A 10,138-nucleotide genomic window follows, 5' to 3' on the forward strand; every position below is an offset into this window, starting at 1 on the left:
GCAACGAATCGCCGAGCTGGGGGCCAACCGAGTACTAGTGGTGCCACTCCGCTTTAGAGACTTCCTGCTAAATCTGGCCCACGATGTCCCCCTGGCAGGGCACCTGGGACAAGATAAAACCTACAGCCGCCTAGTGACCCACTTCTTCTGGCCAAAAATGAGAAACGATGTGCACCAGCATTGCCGATCTTGCCCCACGTGCCAAGCCAGTGGGAAGAGCGGCCGCAAATTAAAGGCCCCCCTGCAACCCTTTCCCGTAGTCACGACCCCATTTGAGAGGGTCGGAATAGACATTGTGGGACCCCTAGACCCACGTACAAGACAAGGCCATCGCTTCATCCTAGTACTAGTGGACCACGCCACCCGCTACCCTGAGGCTATTCCTCTCCGGACCGTCACAGCCCCAGTGGTCGGCAGGGCCCTGATGGGGATCTTCTCCCGTGTGGGGTTCCCCCGAGAAGTCGTCAGTGACAGAGGCACGAACTTTATTTCCAAATACATGAAGTCCCTCTGGCAACAGTGTGGGGTCACCTACCGCTTCACGACCCCCTATCACCCCCAAGGAAACGGACTTGTTGAGCGGTTCAATCGCACTCTAAAAGGGATGATCGGGGGATTGGAAGAACCCCTCCGTCGCCAGTGGGACGTGCTGCTGCCGTGCCTCCTCTTCGCCTACCGGGAGGTCCCACAGAAGTCCCTAGGCTTCAGCCCATTCGAGCTGCTCTATGGGCACCCAGTACGGGGGCCACTCAGCCTGATCAAAGAAGGCTGGGAGTTGCCTCCGGCCAAGAGTCCTCCAGATGTCTTCCGGTACCTCCTCACCCTCCGCAACCAGTCCCAGCGGTTCAGAGACCTAGCGAAAGCCAACCTAGAGGCCAGTCAAGAGGACATGAAGAGATGGTATGACCAGAACGCCTCATCTATTGAATTCGAGCCGGGGCAACAGGTCTGGGTAATGTCCCCCACAGAACCGTGCGCTCCCCAAGACAAATGGACGGGACCCTTCAAAGTAATCGAGCGCAAGGGACCCGCCACCTATCTGATCGATATGGAGTCCGCCCGGAATCCGCTCCGAGTCCTCCACACCAACAGACTGAAACCCCACTTTGCACGAACAGAACTCAGCCTCTTGATGGCCACAGACAACGGGGTTGAGGACGACTCCGAGCCTCTCCCTGACCTCTTGCGGACCCAGGAGCAAGACGGCTCCGTGGAGGGGGTCCGACTCTCGGAGACCCTCTCCCAGGAACAACGCCAAGAGTGCCAAACCCTCCTATCACGGTTTGCCAGCCTGTTCTCCCTCACCCCAGGTGTCACTTCCTGGTGTGTGCACGATGTGGACACCGGAGACAGCCCTCCTATCCGCCACCGGGCCTACCGCGTACCTGATCGGGTACGGGCCTGCATCCAGGCGGAAGTAACTAAGATGCTCACGCTCGGGGTCATCGAGCCCTCCGACAGTCCATGGGCCAGCCCGGTCGTACTGGTCCCCAAAGCAGCCGCCCCCGGAACCACACCCGAACTCCGGTTCTGTGTCGACTACCGGGGCCTGAATGAAGTCACCAGAACGGACGCACACCCCATCCCCCGGGCAGATGAACTGGTCGACCGAATGGGCGCTGCCCGCTACCTCAGCATCTTCGATCTAACGGCAGGATATTGGCAGATCGGCCTCACACCCCGAGCACAAGAACGTTCTGCCTTCTCCACCCCCGATGGCCACTATCACTTCACGGTCATGCCCTTCGGCATGAAAAATGCCCCAGCGACGTTCCAACGGCTCGTCAATCAGGTCCTGGCGGGGCTCGAAGAGTTCAGCGCCGCCTACCTGGACGACATCGCTGTGTACAGCCACCACTGGACCGAGCACCTCCACCACCTCCAAGCAGTGTTGCAAGCCCTTCAGCGAGCTGGCCTCACGATCAAGGCCAGCAAATGTCAAATTGGACAAGGGTCAGTGACCTACCTCGGACACCAAGTGGGAAGCGGTCTAGTGGCCCCTCTTCAACTGAAAATTGCCGCCATCCAGAACTGGCAACCCCCTAACACTCAAACTGAGGTGCGAGCCTTCCTGGGCCTCACGGGCTACTACCGAAGGTTCGTGAAAGACTATGGTACCATCGTGGGGCCTCTCACCGAACTCACGTCGAAAAATCAGCCCAAGAAGGTGAACTGGACCCCAGAGTGTCAAGCGGCCTTCGAACAGCTAAAGGCCGCCATGTGTTCCGCTCCTGTACTCCAGGCCCCAGACTACAGCCGGGAGTTCGTCGTCCAGACGGATGCCTCCGACCAGGGCATTGGGGCGGTCCTGTCCCAGGTGAACACCGAAGGCCTTGATCAACCGGTGGCCTTCATCAGCCGGAGACTCCTACCACGGGAGCAACGCTGGAGCACCATAGAGAGGGAAGCCTTCGCTGTGGTATGGGCCCTCAAGAAGCTCCGACCCTACCTTTTTGGCACCCACTTCCGGGTGCAGACTGACCACCGACCCCTGCAGTGGTTGATGCATATGCGGGGGGAAAACCCAAAACTGCTACGCTGGTCCATCTCCTTGCAAGGTATGGACTTTACCGTTGAACACCGGCCTGGGTCTGACCACGCCAACGCGGATGGCCTGTCCCGGTTTTTCCGCCTCGACGAAGAGAGTCCCCAAGAGGATGGGTAACTCTCCCCGCCTTCAGCTGGGGGGGACGCATGTTGGACAGGCCACATGACGGGCCGCTCTCCCCCGGCTCGACCAAGCCCGAGCCAGTCATACAAGCACCACACACCACCATTGCACGTCCTACGTCCCCTCAGGGACACCTGCCCTCGAGCATGATAACCTCGTGGGTCCGATCCACGGCCGACCCACGCGCCCAGCCCGGGCCGCCATCTTGGACACTTCGCCACGAGGCCGCCTGGCCCCCGATCGACCTCAACCCTGGGCCTAGCCCGGCCTCAGACATTCCGGCACCACCCTCCACCCAGGAGGCGAGCGAGCTACTTGGCCAGTCAATGGGAGAAAGAGGTGTCGATGGTTCTCCCCCGGCCAGTGCCGCTCGCCCATCGCCTCCCTGGGCGCTGGCTCCACCCCCCTGCTGGGTGTCTGGACTCCCTCATCCCGGACCTCCCGACCTCCAAGTGCGAGGGTCCGGACATCAAAGCACGCCAGCCCTATAACTGGGGCAGCTCCAGAACAGGAAGGCAGTTGTATCTTGGAGTCGAGAGACGAAAGAAGAACTCATCCTGGACGAACTACTGGCGCTGCCGTAGCTCTGTCCTGTGCACCATCATCCTGCCTGTTGGCGCTGCCACAGCCGTCGTAACCTTCATCCTTCACCGTCGTCCGGATCTGCTGGCGAGGCCGCGGGCCGTTGTAACTGTCATCTGCATCGGGACCTGCTTGGCTTCTCCACGGCCCGTCGACCATCCTTCATCCATATCGGGACCTGCTTGGCTTCTCCACGGCCCGCCGACCACCCTTCATCCATCTCGGGACCTGCTTGGCTCCTCCACGGCCCGATCAGCAACCACGCCGAGCTCGAGGATTGAGAGCTATTGAACTCATTGGTAACTAAGACTGTCCCGCTACCCTTTTCCTCAACTAGAGATCAGAACCGAGGGGACCCCTGAGTCCAGACCTCCTTGTATTATATCAACGTAACCTAAGAAGTGCATATAAAGTCTCGTTAACCTTCAATCTTGTGTGGTGTCCGTCTGTGGGGGGGAAGTTACTTATCTGTACAGTCGTTGGAGACGGCTCTCCCTGGAGACCTCTCCCCGTAATCTCGGCCGACCCTCCCGGTCCGTCTAACAGTGAGCTGCTCGAGGTCCTTTCACGACTTCTGTACCTCAAGCTTGTGGGTCCATTTGAGGGTCACCTTTGTTTTCCTTGGGCTCCCCTGATTGCTTGGGCCTGCCCTGCCTCCCCTTCTTGTGGTGAGTCTCCTGGACCTTGCTGGTCCCAACTTCTTGACTTCCTGCATGGGTTGTGTTTGCCAAGGCTTGTTGGTGCTCCCACTGGACACCGACCCCATAGCACTCGACATCCTTCGTGGGTCAGCTTATATCTGAGTCCTGGCCTTCCTCAGCATCACCTGGTACTCGCAGCTGCAGAGTCAATGTCACCGTCATCTTTCCTGAAGCACCCGATATCGGAGGGCATTCGTCTTCCAAGTCTCCTGGTTACTCCCGAGTGACATAGACTCTGTCCCGTCTGCTTTCAGGTACTCCTCTTCAGGAATCCATGTTTGGATTCCCACTGACACTTTCTCCTCTTCCAGCAGTGTCACTTTCCTGAAGTCCTCCTTTGGAGTGGTGTGGCTCACTGGTTAGAGGCGGCAGACCCGGAAGCAGAGAACGGCCCGGGACCAGGGTTCAATCCCCGAGGCGGCAGGGTCGTGAACCAGGGTCAGCGGACTCGATAATTCTCGCCTCTGTGCCTACTCTAACCAGGGATCACACTCGGCAACTCTGGGCATTAGCTTGCCTCATCTCCACAACGGCCCCCCACAAATGCCGGGGATGCCTGGTTTCAACTTGGAGATACCCAGGAGGGAATATCTCACAGGGAAAGCCAGGACGGGTTCCCCAGTGGTCTATAGCGCCAGGACGCCTCCGGGTAGCAGTGCGCTTTACAAGACACACACATTTACATTGGGGTTGACTGCAGTTTTCGACACAACTTCACACGTATGCACCCGGCTTCCCTGGTGTAGGTAACATTGGTACTAGGGTATCCATGTGTGGGGTGGCTCTCCAAACTTCCACAGGGTTTCTTCAGGGTCCACTGAGAAGGATCCTTAATCTTTAAAAATCCAACTGCGACTTGCACATAGACTTGTACGGAGAACGCGGTCGTGTCCCCACACTGCACACGCTCTCAGTGGGGTCCCTATCTACTTACCTTGGGTGGTCCTGTGGGTCCCCAGCAATTCTACGTTCTCTCAACACTGTCTTGACTCGAGTCGTGGTTCTTATACCACTTTCTTAGTATATGGTTTGGTCTTCTCTTGGGGCCACTGTGTATTTCGTGCTATTTACTGTGTTTCTTTGCGAAAGTATTGTGTGCATTGTGCATAGCTCCAGGTAGGAGATATTTCTTTGTGTTAGATAGTATCATATAATAAATACATATTTTTATAAATACTTTGTGTGGTTCCTTTTCATTTAATCTATACAATAAGATTGCATTCTGGTAAAACAAGCTGCTTTACTCTCCTTCTGGACTAAGCCTGAAGGCTGCTTTCCACAGCTACCACTTACAGAGCTTTCTACGGTTGTCTGAGACCTCTAAAATCACCATAAGGGTTGTCTGGACTGGTGCAAGATGCCCACTTATATTAGTGGACATTATATACCAGGCCAGCTTCATACACACAAATGTACATACACACACACTCTGCCTACACATGCACACACATTCACAAATACACACACTCTCTCTTACATAAACTCAAAACTGCAAGCACACACACAACATACATACATTTAAAAGCTTATTTTTTTACTTAACTCAACAGTCAGGGAAAATCATATTCCACCTATTATTACTTTTTTTTATTCAACTAATTGTGAATAATGTGATATTAGTATAATAAAAAATTGACAAGAAACGTGGTGAGTGAAGCCCCCATAATGTCCATAAGGAAGAGATGCTTGTGTTCTTGCCAATGATTTTGCCACTGTTGAGGCTAGGGGTCACAGAGCCAGTGGCCACAAGGCGCATGCCAGGGGTTGCTGCAGCCCCCAGCCTGCTCTGCGCCCTGCTATATGTGCACCCCCTGCTTCACGTGGCCTGCTCTGCCTGCGCACAGCCCTGCTTGGACCAGCCCTGCGCCCTGCTCTGTGTGCACCCTCGGCTTCACACGGCCTGCACTCCATGCGTCCCCGGCTTCATGCAGCCTGCTCTGCATGTGCCCAGCCCTGCGCCCTGCTCTGAGTGCGCCCCTGGCTTCCCGTGACCTGCTCTCCGTTCACCCATCCCTACGCCCTGTGTCCTGATCTGGGTGAGCCCAGCCCTGCGCCCTGCTCTGCGTGCACCCAGCCCTCCATGAGCCCAGCCCTGCCTGCACCCAGCCCTGCGCCCTGCTTTGTGTGCGCCCAGCCCTGCATGAGCCCAGCCCTGCCTGCACCCAGCCTTGCGTCCTGCTCTGCCTGCACCCAGCCCTGCGCCCTGCTCTGTGTGCGCCCAGCCCTGCCTGCACCCAGCCTTGCGTCCTGCTCTGCCTGCACCCAGCCCTGCGCCCTGCTCTGTGTGCGCCCAGCCTTGTGCCCTGCTCTGCCTGCACCCAGCCCTGTGCCCTGCTCTGCCTGCACCCAGCCCTGCGCCCTGCTCTGCCTGCACCCAGCCCTGCGCCCTGCTCTGTGTGCGCCCAGCCCTGCCTGCACCCAGCCTTGCGCCCTGCTCTGCCTGCACCCAGCCCTCCATGAGCCCAGCCCTGCCTGCACCCAGCCCTGCGCCCTGCTTTGTGTGCGCCCAGCCCTGCATGAGCCCAGCCCTGCCTGCACCCAGCCTTGCGTCCTGCTCTGCCTGCACCCAGCCCTGCGCCCTGCTCTGTGTGCGCCCAGCCCTGCCTGCACCCAGCCTTGCGTCCTGCTCTGCCTGCACCCAGCCCTGCGCCCTGCTCTGTGTGCGCCCAGCCTTGTGCCCTGCTCTGCCTGCACCCAGCCCTGTGCCCTGCTCTGCCTGCACCCAGCCCTGCGCCCTGCTCTGCCTGCACCCAGCCCTGCGCCCTGCTCTGTGTGCGCCCAGCCCTGCCTGCACCCAGCCCTGCGCCCTGCTCTGCCTGCACCCAGCCTTGCGCCCTGCTCTGTGTGCGCCCAGCCTTGCTCCCTGCTCTGGGTGAGCCCAGCCCTGCGCCCTGCTCTGTGTGCGCCCAGCCCTGCGCCCTGCTCTGCCTGCACCCAGCCTTGCGCCCTGCTCTGTGTGCGCCCAGCCTTGCTCCCTGCTCTGTGTGCGCCCAGCCCTGCGCCCTGCTCTGCGTGCGCCCAGCCTTGTGCCCTGCTCTGCCTGCACCCAGCCCTGCGCCCTGCTCTGTGTGCGCCCAGCCCTGTATGAGCCCAGCCCTGCCTGCACCCAGTCTTGCGTCCTGCTCTGCCTGCACCCAGCCCTGCGCCCTGCTCTGTGTGCGCCCAGCCCTGCATGAGCCCAGCCTTGCGTCCTGCTCTGCCTGCACCCAGGCCTGCCTGCACCCAGCCTTGCGTCCTGCTCTGCCTGCACCCAGCCCTGCGCCCTGCTCTGTGTGCGCCCAGCCCTGTATGAGCCCAGCCCTGCCTGCACCCAGTCTTGCGTCCTGCTCTGCCTGCACCCAGCCCTGCGCCCTGCTCTGTGTGCGCCCAGCCCTGCATGAGCCCAGCCCTGCCTGCACCCAGCCTTGCGCCCTGCTCTGCCTGCACCCAGCCCTGCGCCCTGCTCTGTGGGCGCCCAGCCCTGCATGAGCCCAGCCCTGCCTGCACCCAGCCCTGCGCCCTGCTCTGTGTGCGCCCAGGCCTGCCTGCACCCAGCCTTGCGTCCTGCTCTGCCTGCACCCAGCCCTGCGCCCTGCTCTGTGTGCGCCCAGCCCTGCCTGCACCCAGCCTTGCGTCCTGCTCTGCCTGCACCCAGCCCTGCGCCCTGCTCTGTGTGCGCCCAGCCCTGCCTGCACCCAGCCTTGCGTCCTGCTCTGCCTGCACCCAGCCTTGCGCCCTGCTCTGTGTGCGCCCAGCCTTGCTCCCTGCTCTGTGTGCGCCCAGCCTTGCTCCCTGCTCTGTGTGCGCCCAGCCCTGCCTTCACCCAGCCCTGCGCCCTGCTCTGCCTGCACCCAGCCTTGCGCCCTGCTCTGTGTGCGCCCAGCCTTGCTCCCTGCTCTGTGTGCGCCCAGCCTTGCTCCCTGCTCTGGGAGAGCCCAGCCCTGCGCCCTGCTCTGTGTGCGCCCAGCCCTGCGCCCTGCTCTGTGTGCGCCCAGCCTTGTGCCCTGCTCTGCCTGCACCCAGCCCTGCGCCCTGCTCTGTGTGCGCCCAGCCCTGTATGAGCCCAGCCCTGCCTGCACCCAGCCCTGCGCCCTGCTCTGCCTGCACCCAGCCCTGCGCCCTGCTCTGTGTGCGCCCAGCCCTGCGCCCTGCTCTGTGTGCGCCCAGCCCTGTATGAGCCCAGCCCTGCCTGCACCCAGCCCTGCGCCCTGCTCTGCCTGCACCCAGCCCTGCGCCCTGCTCTGTGTGCGCCCAGCCCTGCCTGAGCCCAGTCCTGCCTGCACCCAGCCCTGCGCCCTGCTCTGTGTGCGCCCAGCCCTGCGCCCTGCTCTGTGTGCGCCCAGCCCTGCCTGAGCCCAGCTCTGCCTGCACCCAGCCCTGCGCCCTGCTCTGTGTGCGCCCAGCCCTGTATGAGCCCAGCCCTGCCTGCACCCAGCCCTGCGCCCTGCTCTGCCTGCACCCAGCCCTGCGCCCTGCTCTGCCTGCACCCAGCCTTGCGTCCTGCTCTGTGTGCGCCCAGCCCTGCGCCCTGATCTGGGTGAGCCCAGCCCTGCGCCCTGCTCTGTGTGCGCCCAGCCCTGCGCCCTGCTCTGTGTGCACCCAGCCCTGCATGAGCCCAGTCCTGCCTGCACCCAGCCCTGCGCCCTGCTCTGTGTGCGCCCAGCCTTGTGCCCTGCTCTGCCTGCACCCAGCCCTGCGCCCTGCTCTGTGTGCGCCCAGCCCTGCGCCCTGTGTCCTGATCTGCGTGCTCCCAGCCCTGCCTGCACCCAGCCTTGCGTCCTGCTCTGCCTGCGCCCAGCCCTGCGCCCTGCTCTGGGTGAGCCCAGCCCTGCGCCCTGCTCTTCCTGCACCCAGCCCTGCGCCCTGCTCTGTGTGTGCCCAGCCCTGCGCCCTGCTCTGTGTGCGCCCAGCCCTGCGCCCTGCTCTGTGTGCGCCCAGCCTTGCGCCCTGCTCTGGGTGAGCCCAGCCCTGCGCCCTGCTCTGCCTGCACCCAGCCCTGCGCCCTGCTCTGGGCGAGCCCAGCCCTGCGCCCTGCTCTGCCTGCACCCAGCCCTGCGCCCTGCTCTGGGCGAGCCCAGCCCTGCGCCCTGCTGTGGGTGAGCCCAGCCCTGCATGAGCCCAGCCCTGCCTGCACCCAGGCTTGCGCCCAGCCCTGGGCCTTGCTCTGCCTCTGCATGTGCTCACCCCTGCACCTTGCTCTGCGTGCGCCCAGTACTACATGCGCCCAGCCCTGCGCCCTGCTCTACGTGTGCCCAGCCCTGCGCCCTGCTCTACGTGTGCCCAGCCCTGCGCCCTGTTTTGCATACACCCACTCCTGCGCCCTGCTCTGCTTGCACCCAGCCCTGCCCCCTGCTCTGCTTGCGCCTCCGGCTTCACGCGGCCTGCCCTCAGAAGATCTTGCGAGGGGCGCGGATGAGCCGGAAGCCTTGCCCGGGCACCGTGCCCAGCCGCCCTCCGCCTGCGCCGCGCACTCAGGTTTCCTGCAGCCCGGCCGGGAGCTGAAGTTCTCCTAAACAGCGAGGGATTAGGGGGCTCAGAGGCTGCGCGGAGGATCGGGGGTCTCTGCTTCCGAGCTCGCGTTTTCAGGCCGCCGGATCCTAATCTGAAGCGATAAAGAGCCGCGCAGGGCCCTGGAGAGATTCACGTGCGCACCAGAGGCGCGCAAATGCACACTGGAGGGGCTGGGGCGGGCGAGGCGGCGCCCCGACACTTACACGTGTTAACGCGCACAGGGCCCCACGCAAAAAGCAGCGAGGCCCGACACTGCGACCAGTACAGACACGCAAACCACTGAGCAGGCTGCAAAGAAGCCTCACGAAGACACAGCCACCGAACCACGAGACAGACACACAGAATGCAGCGAATGCAAACTGACAGACAGACAGACAGACACCGAAGAGAAGCCATAGAAACACGACCTGAACAGAATCACAACCTCTAAACCGGCAAAGAGACAGACAGACAGACAAACATAATGCTGCGACCCAACGGGCATTGACCTGTGCAGCCAGGGACAAAAACCGGACAACAGATAGATAAATAAACCAACCAACGTGGAGAAGTATGGCTCAATGGTTAGAGCGGCAGACCCTGATGCAGAGGCCTGGCCCGGGACCAGGGTTCAATTCCTGACACAGCAGGGTCTTGGGCTCATTTGTCTGCAGACTCATTTCAACTTGGCATTACTGTGGCTCAATGGTTAGAG

The sequence above is a fragment of the Lissotriton vulgaris genome, chromosome 12, assembly GCF_964263255.1.
Source record: "Lissotriton vulgaris chromosome 12, aLisVul1.2, whole genome shotgun sequence".
Lineage (NCBI taxonomy): Eukaryota > Metazoa > Chordata > Amphibia > Caudata > Salamandridae > Lissotriton > Lissotriton vulgaris.